This window comes from Schistocerca americana, chromosome 2 (assembly GCF_021461395.2).
Source record: "Schistocerca americana isolate TAMUIC-IGC-003095 chromosome 2, iqSchAmer2.1, whole genome shotgun sequence".
Taxonomy (NCBI): domain Eukaryota; kingdom Metazoa; phylum Arthropoda; class Insecta; order Orthoptera; family Acrididae; genus Schistocerca; species Schistocerca americana.
In genome coordinates, this window is record NC_060120.1 from 537,954,811 (window position 1) to 537,969,480 (window position 14,670).

Sequence of the window (14,670 nt, forward strand, 5' to 3'; positions counted from 1 at the left end):
TGTGGGACAAGGGTATTCTGTGATTCTCGGACTGGGCTTCCTCGATAAACACCATGCCAAAATTAGTCTTTGGCAGTGTACAGTTGAACTTAGTGTAAACTTGCTTTCAGTGCGTACAACAGCATTAAATGTTTCTACGTCGTGAGGTGCATCCGTTGCTAAGATGTCACCAATCGAACCGCGTACAAGGGCATTAAAGATGATTACGCATGTCAAAGTGCCTTCGGGTACAGGAAAGTTAGTTTGGTTGTCAGTAGGTACCGATGTACCACAGCAGAGACTATGTGTGGTGGAGCCACTGCACAGCAATGAAGCATTGGATGAAATGCATTGTTTTATTAGGAGGAGCGTTGCGCGCGTAACGGATATAAATGGGGAACTGATGATTCCGGTCAGTGTAGATAATTTTGGGGCAGATGAAGTGGATCTCCCAAAGGGTTTAGTGGTAGCAAGTTTGGAAATAGTCGGCGATGAGGATATAAGTGAATCCCAAGGTGATTATAACATCAAGCAAAACGTCAAGGCATCTGTACTACGTGATAAGATTTGTCATTTGGAGAATGGTGATCGCAAAGCTATGGAAGCTTTGTTATTACAGTATTTAGATTTGTTTAATTCAGAAGGTCCATTACCAGCAACTCCTATTACACAGCACCATATACCGACTGGCGATAGTCTGCTGTCTATAGAAAACCATACAGGAGAGCGAAACACCTTCAACCACTAGTGGAAGAATTTATTAATCAACAGCTAAGGGACGGTATTATAGAGAACAATGAAAGCCCGTGGTCTGCCAACGTAGTGGTAGTTCCTAAGAAGTCACTGGACGGTACTAAAAAGTATAGGTTTTGTTGTGACTATCGTTTTTTGAACGCACGAACTGTAACAGATGCGTATCCAATACCGAACATCACGGAAACATTGGACAATCTAGGTCGGTGTAAATATTTTTCGACACTAGATCTAAAGAGTGGGTACCATCAGATAGAAGTAAGTCCTGAGGATAGATCGAAGACGGCCTTTACAACAAGCCTTGGTCACTTTCAGTACCGCAGAATGCCATTTGGGTTGAAAAACGCTCCTGCTGCTTTCCAGCGTGTGTTAGATGGTGTGCTTCGGGGACTGAAACCGAAGATTGCTATGGTATACCTCGATGATGTTGTTACTTTTTCGCTTAATATAGAAGAGCATGTGGAACGACTGAACGAAGTATTTAGTAGGCTAAGAGCGGCAAATCTTACGCTTAATGTCGAGAAATGTCAGTTTGCTCAGACGCAAGTGACTTATCTTGGGCATATTATCAGTCAGGATGGGGTAAGAACGGATCCTCGTGTAACGTCGGCTGTGCGTGGTTTTCCAGTACCACAGACCACTAAACAAGTTCAGCAATATGTCGGTTTATGTAATTACTACAGACGATATGTAAAGGGGTTCGCGGAAATTGCACATCCATTAACGAGATTGTTAAAGAAAGGTGTAAAGTTTGAATGGACAGCACAGTGTCAGGAGGCAATCGAGAAGCTCAAACAGATACTAACATCAGACCCAGTGTTGATACTTCCTGATTTCGAACAAGAGTTCATACTATCTTGTGATGCTAGTAATATTTCTGTAGGTTGTATGCTTTCTCAGAGAGTTAATGGACAGGAACATCCAGTGGCTTATGCTTCAAGGCAACTGAATAAGGCAGAGAAGAATTATTCAACTACAGAGAAAGAAATGTTAGCAGTGATTTACGGTATCTCGTATTTTCGCTGTTATTTATATGGGCGTAAGTTCAAGGTGATTACAGATCACACAGCATTGAAGTGGTTGTTGGGGTTGAAAGATCCTTCGAGTCGTTTAACGATATGGGCACTGAAACTAAGTGAATTTGACTACGAGGTAATTCACAAACCAGGGGTCAAACATACGAATGCAGATGCGCTTAGTAGAAAAATTGCAGCAGTACAAGTTGTGGGCATAAGTGAGAAGGAGTGGATAAAGGCGCAAGCCACTGACAGAGAGTGTCAATTGTTCCAAACGCAACCGCAGTTTCAAATGCAGGATGAGTTGCTTTGCAAGAAGACGAAGTGCGGACTACGCGTCGTAGGACCGGAGTCGCTGAGGGAAGAAATCTTGAAACAAGCGCGCAACCATGTACTGTCGGGTGATGGTGGTAAAAGAACGACTGATAGACGGGCAGCTGAAAAGTTTTGGTGGAAGACACGTCGCAATGATGTAGAGCAGTATGTGCCAAATTGTATACCGTGTGCGCAGAGAGCAGATTTAAGTCATCAGAAAATTCAGTTACAGAGACTACCTGAAGCGGATCGTCCATTCGCATTCATCGGATTAGACTTAATCGGAGCATTTAACAAGACCCAAGCGGGTAATCGATACGTATTAACAATATTAGATCATTTTTCCTGATACCTAGTAATGGTAGGTATTCCAGATCAGAAGGCAAGCACTGTTGCGCAAGCCTTAGTAAATAACCGGTTTCTGAAGTGTGGTGTGCCTGATACTATAATTACAGATCAGGGTAGGAACTTTATGTCGTAGCTGATGAAGCAGTAATGCCGTTTATTGAAAGTTAAGAAATTGCGGACAAGCCCATTTCATCCTCAGTCGAATGGATGAACAGAACGGGTTCATAGGACGTTAGTTAAGATGATTAGTCATTACGTAAATTCAGAACACACCGATTGGGACGTGTATTTAAATCTGTTGACAAGCAGATATAACGCGAAAGTTCATACAGGAACGGGGCTCTCTCCGTATGAGGTAATTTATGGTCGGAAAATGCCATCACCATTTGATGTGCTCAAATCTCAGGTAGGTTCACAGGATGAGTCAGTGAAGAATTTCGCCAAGAAATTGAGAGAGATTTGGCAGAGTACGGCGTGCTAATACTAAAGCTTTGGAGAAACAGGAGAGTATTGGGCAAAGAACAGGTAAACTGCCGCAATACAGAATTGGTCAATGGGTATTGTTGGCTAATCCTTATGTTCTGAAGTGTAAAAGGAAGAAATTTTTGACGAAATATTCTGGACCGTACCAGGTAAATGAAATAGTGTCTCCAGTGAACGTAAAGTTGCAGTTGCCAACCGAGTCGTCAGTAGTTCATGTGAGTTGGATTTAGCCGTTTAAGGGCGCAGTGGATGCGTTATCGCAGATTCCTCCAGCAGTAACAAACGGTGTGAGGGTACTGAAGCTAAAAGCACAGCAGAGGAACGTTCCTTACGCACTTAGGTCTAGGGATAAGTAGATTAAGTGTCCTCGGGGAGGAACATGTCGTATTTATTGTTGTTAGGTAATAGGGTATGTGTAGTTTTTACTTGTCATTTGTGTGTTTTAGATATGGTAAGGAAGGGAGCGATTGACATGGCTTCCTTCTCCTTCAGGTGCCTTGCCAGGATGTGGGCCGGGAAACTTTTCGTCAGGCTGGTACTGCTACACTGTTGCAGAGGAGAGGTGGTGCAGGTGCAATCACTAGATAAGGGAATTTTGTTTGCAAGACAATTAGATGTGTTATTTTCAAGCCGCAGGTGGACAATTGTGTTCACATATAATATATGGGGAGTGAGGAATGATGTACGGACACTACAGGATAGGTTTACGGCGCTACAGGTGGCCACGGAGAAGGAGGGGTTCTTTCAAGACATACAGAACGAGTATCAGGAATTGAAGCTCTCATACGAAAAGCTGAGAAGGCAGCTGCAACAAGTAACGGAAGTGGTCCCGCAAACGCTCGTTCGCAGGAAATGAGGGTGGTTGGATGCAAGAGGAAAATTGGTGAAAACAGTGTTTGGAACCGCGGATGAGGAAGATATAAGGAGCTTAAATAGTACGGTGGGGGAGGTGCAGGAGTTGGCGGAGGAGACAAAGTCGAAAGTGGATTGGCACACGACACGTATAGGTAACATGGAGCAGGGGATATTGAATGTCACTAGAACAGTGTGGGAGTTGACGTCAGACCTGGAACGGTATGCAGCAAATACCAGAAAAGTGTTGAATGGGGATATAGAGGCTATACAGGCGAGATTGAACCGAATAGACGGGAAAATACAAGTAGCAGCTTTATTGAGGGCATTAGCAGACAGGGTGGATGATGCGCATGTCGAATTGGAAGCGTTATATGAAGCTATGCATCACGCAGTGCATGGACAATTGAGTGCCACTTTGTTAGGTCCAGATCAGATGCTGAAGGCGTTGCTGAAAGCGCAGAAAGAATTTTCGGAAGGAGTGCGTCATGTCATGCCTCTGGCGAAGCGGAATTTACCGTTATTCTATCGCATGTCTAAAGTGAGAGTAATTACGGATCAGGCGAGTATACACGTAGAAGTGCAAACACCAGTGATGGGTATCAATTCGCGGTACCAGTGTTATACAGTACACCTGTATCCAATTAGATGGGGGTGCACTTGGGAAGTGGGTGCAAGTGCAAACTCGGGAAGTGTTGTTAGTGTCAAGACAGAGGAGTACTCATGTGGTAATGTCTACGGAAGATTTGACAGACTGTTTCAGGGGAAGTGTTTTTATTTGTCCAGCAAAGGAGGTGGTAACCCACAATCATTCGTGTGAGATACAGTTGTTCTTGGGGAATATGGGAACCTTAGAATGCGAAAAGAAGGTGTTATTTCTGGGACCGAAATTTCAGAAGTTGGGGAACATTGGATTTACTCTGTGTTCGAACTAGAGACCGTAGTTGCCACTTGTTACAGAAATGGTAGATTGACAGATATATCGAATCTTTAATTCCTGGGCAGTGGGTTATTGATTAATGGCACTGGATGTGAAATAGTGGGGAAGCATTTTCACATACCAGCTACTTTCACGGGTACAACAATGATTAACGTGACACAGCCTATCTTGTGTTATCCAGAGGAACCACCATACATATTGCCTCGCCAGATTCCAACGTTTATTAACGAGTCCTTGGATCCCACATTGCTACAATCCTCAGATAGCCTGATTATCTCAGAAAAAGAGCAGATCTCAGTTAATCAACTACTGCAGCATGTGCAGCAACATCGGGAGTGCACAACGGACGAATTTTCTTAAAGGAGGGGGATGTGTAGTGTTGTGGAATAGTAAAGAGTTGGAAACGTGGAATATTGTCAAAGTTTCGTTGCAGTAGGTTAGCCAAGAGGTAAGAGAATTGCACATGTAACGGAATGTGTCGTCACGCAGGGGCAAACTCGTGCTTCCTTTAAATGCGCCAGCTTTGATAGCAACAAGGCACTCGGAGTTAGACTTGCAGTTAGATGTGTTCTGGGTCGTTGTGTAGTGCTCAGCTTGGTGATCGACATGTTAATATTTATTAAGGAGACGTTGCAGTAAGGGCGGCCCATCCAACAGCAGACCTGAGGGGACAGTACCAGCTCTGTCCCTCTGTGCTGCCACTGTCAATCATCAACCCAGGATTAGCAGACATCACAGCAGACTCGCTCGCCGCCAATGCTGACCACATCAGTGAGCCGTCATCGAGATCGTGTGGGGCCTAGGCCCTGTGCATCCGCCGTCACAACCAGGTGAGCCAACGACGCTGGGGGATTGCAGCCCATTCCACCCGTCCACCGCAGACGAGCCACTAGGAGGAGCAGGGAAGAATACGGGGTGGGATAGAGTACACTCTGCACTACGAGAACGTTTCTCGTGTCGACTGCGCCAAGACTCCAACCCGGAGCCTCCTACGCGCAGCGGCTTGCTGTCTGCCGCCGAGCCGGCCGACCAGCCGGTCGCCGCCAGCCAGGCACGGCCAAAGTAAGGGCATTCCTCCGCTATGTCACAGCACGTGGTGCTGCACTAGCAAGACTGGTGCGTCACGGAGCTGGTGTCATCGCTCTGAGTCGGGGAAGGTCATTGATATCACCAAGCTCAGCCAGCCTGTGTTACGCGGGCCACATTGTACTCGGCAGGAATAAAGGTGTCATGAATTAATAATGTTTCTTTGGCGTTTCTGACGCGTCCACAGTCATTTCCTAGCATCCTGACAACTGGAGAGGTCACCGCTCGGCCTCCAGTCCACCGTAGGCGACCAGGACCACCGGGGCACCTACAGATTTGGTATCAGAAGTGTTTGAACCGCCCACTATAGCACTGGCCTACAGATCAGGTATCTGGAGTCGTCGACTCCGCCACTGCAGTACTGACACCACAGAGTTGCGGTCAGAACTGTCGACTCTACGCAGCGTTGTGGTAAGTGCACGAGGCGATTTTTGTTAATAACTATGGATGCACGTTCGTTGTTGGGAGTGCACTTTGTGAGACCTGCGGAAACAGCAGATAGGAGTTTAAGGGAAACAGTTGGGAAACGTACTTGGTACCAGTCAGATGTACTATGTGTAATTTAACGGGGCATGGGGAGCCATGCACGAAGTTTGTACCAGTAGAATGTTCAATTTGTAGACGGTGTGGTCACGCAGCGCACTGTTGTAGAGAGTGTCGCTGTGCAATAACAAGGCGGAAGGATTAATTTTGTTTAGTTGTGCATTGTGAGTCTGGTTTGTCTTCTTGTGTGTAGTGCTCAACTGTGACAACGGAGTTGAGTAGCTAGTGTAGTTATTGTTCTGAGGAGTAAATTCAGTATAGAGTAAGTTGTTAGTAATTTGCACAAATCATGCCGGAAACAAGATCCGTTAGTACTGAAATGAGTATAGCTGCTCTGACGGAGCAAGTCTCAAAATTGTTAGAAGAGAATGTGCAGCATAAGTTACGTCATGTAGAATTAATGACGCAAACGAAGGCCTTGTGTTCGACGCAAGAGTCGCAAACAGGTTCAAGTGAGTGCAAGTCAGTAGCAATGTCCAACCTTGCAATATATCCTTCAGTATCTAACCTGATCATGCCTTTCTCGGGTAAAACAACAGAGGATGTCACAGCGTTCATTAACGATGTTTTGGCAACAGCTGCAATGAGCAATTGGTCCGACATAACTACGTTACGTATGGCAAATTTGAGACTTGCAGGGGAAGCCAAGACGTTCGTGATGTACCTTGAGATGCTTAGTAAGGCGAGCACGTTTGAAGAATTGGCAGATGGGTTCCGACAAAGATATCGTAATCAGAATAGTGCAAGATTTTTTAGGGAGAAATGAGCTAATTTGACACAGAAAGTCAATGAGACAGTGGAGTCTTTTTCAGATAGGATACGGAAAATTAATTCGCAGACCTATGAATTATCGGGTAATCCTGATGCGAATCGTGTATTACTACGAGAGGCAGAAAACAGAGCCCTCGGTGTATTCCTCAGGGGAATTCCTGCAGAATTTTCTCGTAGGGTTAGGATGGAGAATCCTGGGGATTTAGCTGTAGCACTGCGTATTGCAACGTATCTGCAGGAGATAGACATTGCAACAAGGGTTCGCAATGATAAACGCATCTTTGCGTCGGAGAGGAATTGTTACCGTTGTGGGAGGAAAGGTCACGTGAAGGCTCAGTGCAAACAGCCGCAGCGCTATACTTGTAAACGCTACGGTCACAAGGCAGATGAGTGTCGTAGTAAGCAGAATGGAACAGGAATAAACAGGAAAAAGCGTTAAACGGGAACGGGAGTGTTTCGTCCATCAGAAGACATTCCCGGTAAGCAGAAGTATGGTGAAAACTAGCACAGAGACGGATTGTTGCTTGATGGGTGTTGTAAGGAATAACAGATGTAAGTTTTTGATTGATACAGGGGCACATGTATCTGTTGCTAGTCTAGACCTCGTGGGTAGGAGAAGACTAGGTACTCCTAGGTATAGGTTACGTGAAGTAGGAAATAATGAGTTGCAATCATTGGGTACAACACAGCTCGTTTTTAAGATTGGAACTGTAGAGTTCGGAGAGCAATTGGAAGTGTTGCCAACTGTGGGACAAGGGTATTCTGTGATTCTCGGACTGGGCTTCCTCGATAAACACCATGCCAAAATTAGTCTTTGGCAGTGTACAGTTGAACTTAGTGTAAACTTGCTTTCAGTGCGTACAACAGCATTAAATGTTTCTACGTCGTGAGGTGCATCCGTTGCTAAGATGTCACCAATCGAACCGCGTACAAGGGCATTAAAGATGATTACGCATGTCAAAGTGCCTTCGGGTACAGGAAAGTTAGTTTGGTTGTCAGTAGGTACCGATGTACCACAGCAGAGACTATGTGTGGTGGAGCCACTGCACAGCAATGAAGCATTGGATGAAATGCATTGTTTTATTAGGAGGAGCGTTGCGCGCGTAACGGATATAAATGGGGAACTGATGATTCCGGTCAGTGTAGATAATTTTGGGGCAGATGAAGTGGATCTCCCAAAGGGTTTAGTGGTAGCAAGTTTGGAAATAGTCGGCGATGAGGATATAAGTGAATCCCAAGGTGATTATAACATCAAGCAAAACGTCAAGGCATCTGTACTACGTGATAAGATTTGTCATTTGGAGAATGGTGATCGCAAAGCTATGGAAGCTTTGTTATTACAGTATTTAGATTTGTTTAATTCAGAAGGTCCATTACCAGCAACTCCTATTACACAGCACCATATACCGACTGGCGATAGTCTGCTGTCTATAGAAAACCATACAGGAGAGCGAAACACCTTCAACCACTAGTGGAAGAATTTATTAATCAACAGCTAAGGGACGGTATTATAGAGAACAATGAAAGCCCGTGGTCTGCCAACGTAGTGGTAGTTCCTAAGAAGTCACTGGACGGTACTAAAAAGTATAGGTTTTGTTGTGACTATCGTTTTTTGAACGCACGAACTGTAACAGATGCGTATCCAATACCGAACATCACGGAAACATTGGACAATCTAGGTCGGTGTAAATATTTTTCGACACTAGATCTAAAGAGTGGGTACCATCAGATAGAAGTAAGTCCTGAGGATAGATCGAAGACGGCCTTTACAACAAGCCTTGGTCACTTTCAGTACCGCAGAATGCCATTTGGGTTGAAAAACGCTCCTGCTGCTTTCCAGCGTGTGTTAGATGGTGTGCTTCGGGGACTGAAACCGAAGATTGCTATGGTATACCTCGATGATGTTGTTACTTTTTCGCTTAATATAGAAGAGCATGTGGAACGACTGAACGAAGTATTTAGTAGGCTAAGAGCGGCAAATCTTACGCTTAATGTCGAGAAATGTCAGTTTGCTCAGACGCAAGTGACTTATCTTGGGCATATTATCAGTCAGGATGGGGTAAGAACGGATCCTCGTGTAACGTCGGCTGTGCGTGGTTTTCCAGTACCACAGACCACTAAACAAGTTCAGCAATATGTCGGTTTATGTAATTACTACAGACGATATGTAAAGGGGTTCGCGGAAATTGCACATCCATTAACGAGATTGTTAAAGAAAGGTGTAAAGTTTGAATGGACAGCACAGTGTCAGGAGGCAATCGAGAAGCTCAAACAGATACTAACATCAGACCCAGTGTTGATACTTCCTGATTTCGAACAAGAGTTCATACTATCTTGTGATGCTAGTAATATTTCTGTAGGTTGTATGCTTTCTCAGAGAGTTAATGGACAGGAACATCCAGTGGCTTATGCTTCAAGGCAACTGAATAAGGCAGAGAAGAATTATTCAACTACAGAGAAAGAAATGTTAGCAGTGATTTACGGTATCTCGTATTTTCGCTGTTATTTATATGGGCGTAAGTTCAAGGTGATTACAGATCACACAGCATTGAAGTGGTTGTTGGGGTTGAAAGATCCTTCGAGTCGTTTAACGATATGGGCACTGAAACTAAGTGAATTTGACTACGAGGTAATTCACAAACCAGGGGTCAAACATACGAATGCAGATGCGCTTAGTAGAAAAATTGCAGCAGTACAAGTTGTGGGCATAAGTGAGAAGGAGTGGATAAAGGCGCAAGCCACTGACAGAGAGTGTCAATTGTTCCAAACGCAACCGCAGTTTCAAATGCAGGATGAGTTGCTTTGCAAGAAGACGAAGTGCGGACTACGCGTCGTAGGACCGGAGTCGCTGAGGGAAGAAATCTTGAAACAAGCGCGCAACCATGTACTGTCGGGTGATGGTGGTAAAAGAACGACTGATAGACGGGCAGCTGAAAAGTTTTGGTGGAAGACACGTCGCAATGATGTAGAGCAGTATGTGCCAAATTGTATACCGTGTGCGCAGAGAGCAGATTTAAGTCATCAGAAAATTCAGTTACAGAGACTACCTGAAGCGGATCGTCCATTCGCATTCATCGGATTAGACTTAATCGGAGCATTTAACAAGACCCAAGCGGGTAATCGATACGTATTAACAATATTAGATCATTTTTCCTGATACCTAGTAATGGTAGGTATTCCAGATCAGAAGGCAAGCACTGTTGCGCAAGCCTTAGTAAATAACCGGTTTCTGAAGTGTGGTGTGCCTGATACTATAATTACAGATCAGGGTAGGAACTTTATGTCGTAGCTGATGAAGCAGTAATGCCGTTTATTGAAAGTTAAGAAATTGCGGACAAGCCCATTTCATCCTCAGTCGAATGGATGAACAGAACGGGTTCATAGGACGTTAGTTAAGATGATTAGTCATTACGTAAATTCAGAACACACCGATTGGGACGTGTATTTAAATCTGTTGACAAGCAGATATAACGCGAAAGTTCATACAGGAACGGGGCTCTCTCCGTATGAGGTAATTTATGGTCGGAAAATGCCATCACCATTTGATGTGCTCAAATCTCAGGTAGGTTCACAGGATGAGTCAGTGAAGAATTTCGCCAAGAAATTGAGAGAGATTTGGCAGAGTACGGCGTGCTAATACTAAAGCTTTGGAGAAACAGGAGAGTATTGGGCAAAGAACAGGTAAACTGCCGCAATACAGAATTGGTCAATGGGTATTGTTGGCTAATCCTTATGTTCTGAAGTGTAAAAGGAAGAAATTTTTGACGAAATATTCTGGACCGTACCAGGTAAATGAAATAGTGTCTCCAGTGAACGTAAAGTTGCAGTTGCCAACCGAGTCGTCAGTAGTTCATGTGAGTTGGATTTAGCCGTTTAAGGGCGCAGTGGATGCGTTATCGCAGATTCCTCCAGCAGTAACAAACGGTGTGAGGGTACTGAAGCTAAAAGCACAGCAGAGGAACGTTCCTTACGCACTTAGGTCTAGGGATAAGTAGATTAAGTGTCCTCGGGGAGGAACATGTCGTATTTATTGTTGTTAGGTAATAGGGTATGTGTAGTTTTTACTTGTCATTTGTGTGTTTTAGATATGGTAAGGAAGGGAGCGATTGACATGGCTTCCTTCTCCTTCAGGTGCCTTGCCAGGATGTGGGCCGGGAAACTTTTCGTCAGGCTGGTACTGCTACACTGTTGCAGAGGAGAGGTGGTGCAGGTGCAATCACTAGATAAGGGAATTTTGTTTGCAAGACAATTAGATGTGTTATTTTCAAGCCGCAGGTGGACAATTGTGTTCACATATAATATATGGGGAGTGAGGAATGATGTACGGACACTACAGGATAGGTTTACGGCGCTACAGGTGGCCACGGAGAAGGAGGGGTTCTTTCAAGACATACAGAACGAGTATCAGGAATTGAAGCTCTCATACGAAAAGCTGAGAAGGCAGCTGCAACAAGTAACGGAAGTGGTCCCGCAAACGCTCGTTCGCAGGAAATGAGGGTGGTTGGATGCAAGAGGAAAATTGGTGAAAACAGTGTTTGGAACCGCGGATGAGGAAGATATAAGGAGCTTAAATAGTACGGTGGGGGAGGTGCAGGAGTTGGCGGAGGAGACAAAGTCGAAAGTGGATTGGCACACGACACGTATAGGTAACATGGAGCAGGGGATATTGAATGTCACTAGAACAGTGTGGGAGTTGACGTCAGACCTGGAACGGTATGCAGCAAATACCAGAAAAGTGTTGAATGGGGATATAGAGGCTATACAGGCGAGATTGAACCGAATAGACGGGAAAATACAAGTAGCAGCTTTATTGAGGGCATTAGCAGACAGGGTGGATGATGCGCATGTCGAATTGGAAGCGTTATATGAAGCTATGCATCACGCAGTGCATGGACAATTGAGTGCCACTTTGTTAGGTCCAGATCAGATGCTGAAGGCGTTGCTGAAAGCGCAGAAAGAATTTTCGGAAGGAGTGCGTCATGTCATGCCTCTGGCGAAGCGGAATTTACCGTTATTCTATCGCATGTCTAAAGTGAGAGTAATTACGGATCAGGCAGGTATACACGTAGAAGTGCAAACACCAGTGATGGGTATCAATTCGCGGTACCAGTGTTATACAGTACACCTGTATCCAATTAGATGGGGGTGCACTTGGGAAGTGGGTGCAAGTGCAAACTCGGGAAGTGTTGTTAGTGTCAAGACAGAGGAGTACTCATGTGGTAATGTCTACGGAAGATTTGACAGACTGTTTCAGGGGAAGTGTTTTTATTTGTCCAGCAAAGGAGGTGGTAACCCACAATCATTCGTGTGAGATACAGTTGTTCTTGGGGAATATGGGAACCTTAGAATGCGAAAAGAAGGTGTTATTTCTGGGACCGAAATTTCAGAAGTTGGGGAACATTGGATTTACTCTGTGTTCGAACTAGAGACCGTAGTTGCCACTTGTTACAGAAATGGTAGATTGACAGATATATCGAATCTTTAATTCCTGGGCAGTGGGTTATTGATTAATGGCACTGGATGTGAAATAGTGGGGAAGCATTTTCACATACCAGCTACTTTCACGGGTACAACAATGATTAACGTGACACAGCCTATCTTGTGTTATCCAGAGGAACCACCATACATATTGCCTCGCCAGATTCCAACGTTTATTAACGAGTCCTTGGATCCCACATTGCTACAATCCTCAGATAGCCTGATTATCTCAGAAAAAGAGCAGATCTCAGTTAATCAACTACTGCAGCATGTGCAGCAACATCGGGAGTGCACAACGGACGAATTTTCTTAAAGGAGGGGGATGTGTAGTGTTGTGGAATAGTAAAGAGTTGGAAACGTGGAATATTGTCAAAGTTTCGTTGCAGTAGGTTAGCCAAGAGGTAAGAGAATTGCACATGTAACGGAATGTGTCGTCACGCAGGGGCAAACTCGTGCTTCCTTTAAATGCGCCAGCTTTGATAGCAACAAGGCACTCGGAGTTAGACTTGCAGTTAGATGTGTTCTGGGTCGTTGTGTAGTGCTCAGCTTGGTGATCGACATGTTAATATTTATTAAGGAGACGTTGCAGTAAGGGCGGCCCATCCAACAGCAGACCTGAGGGGACAGTACCAGCTCTGTCCCTCTGTGCTGCCACTGTCAATCATCAACCCAGGATTAGCAGACATCACAGCAGACTCGCTCGCCGCCAATGCTGACCACATCAGTGAGCCGTCATCGAGATCGTGTGGGGCCTAGGCCCTGTGCATCCGCCGTCACAACCAGGTGAGCCAACGACGCTGGGGGATTGCAGCCCATTCCACCCGTCCATCGCAGACGAGCCACCAGGAGGAGCAGGGAAGAAGACGGGGTGGGATAGAGTACACTCTGCACTACGAGAACGTTTCTCGTGTCGACTGCGCCAAGACTCCAACCTGGAGCCTCCTACGCGCAGCGGCTTGCTGTCTGCCGCCGAGCCGGCCGACCAGCCGGTCGCCGCCAGCCAGGCACGGCCAAAGTAAGGGCATTCCTCCGCTATGTCACAGCACGTGGTGCTGCACTAGCAAGACTGGTGCGTCACGGAGCTGGTGTCATCGCTCTGAGTCGGGGAAGGTCATTGATATCACCAAGCTCAGCCAGCCTGTGTTACGCGGGCCACATTGTACTCGGCAGGAATAAAGGTGTCATGAATTAATAATGTTTCTTTGGCGTTTCTGACGCGTCCACAGTCATTTCCTAGCATCCTGACAACTGGAGAGGTCACCACTCGGCCTCCTGTCCACCACAGGCGGCCGGGACCACCGGAGCACCTACAGATTTGGTGTCAGAAGTCGTCGCACCCACCGCCTACGTGTGAAAGAATTAAGGAAGAAATTACGATCATGGCCATATGAGTAGATGATTTTTTATTTTATTTTGACCAATACTGAAAATAAAATAGACCTTTTTAAAAAAGTTATGGTCAGACTTTAATATGCATCACTTAGAGGAAGTTAATCAATACTTAGGCATGAAGATTCGAAGAAGTACCAACAGAGAAGAATTATGGATTGATCAATCTCTGTACATAAGAAAAATCTTAGAAAAGTTCAGTATGGAAAATTGAAGGCCTATTTCTACCCCAATGGAAAATAACTCAAAACTGTTAATAATGAATGGGGACAAAAATGTAAGGAAAGTATGGCCTGCTTGGAAACTGCAGGATGTCTGCTATACTTAGTACAGACTTCCAGACCAGACATTACACTTGCTCAAAAGCTGAAGCAAGTTTTGAAGTGATCTAAGAGAAAAATATTGGATGACATCCAAGAGAATATTCAGATATATAAAGGAAACTACTGGTTATAAGCTCAAGTATTCTAAAACGTGAAATGTAAATTTAGAAAAGTACAGTGATGCAGCCTGGGAAAGGGAGCTGGAAAGCAGACATTCCATCATTGGAAGTCGCTTTAAACTAATGGGCAGAATGATATCATGGTCAGGTAAGTGACAGAGGACAGTTGCTTTGAGCACCATGGAAGCTAAATATATGACCTTATCCTCCACTATCCAAGAAGCTCGGTGGATCAGGACACTGATGGGCGAAATACAATCTTTTACAAAAACTAA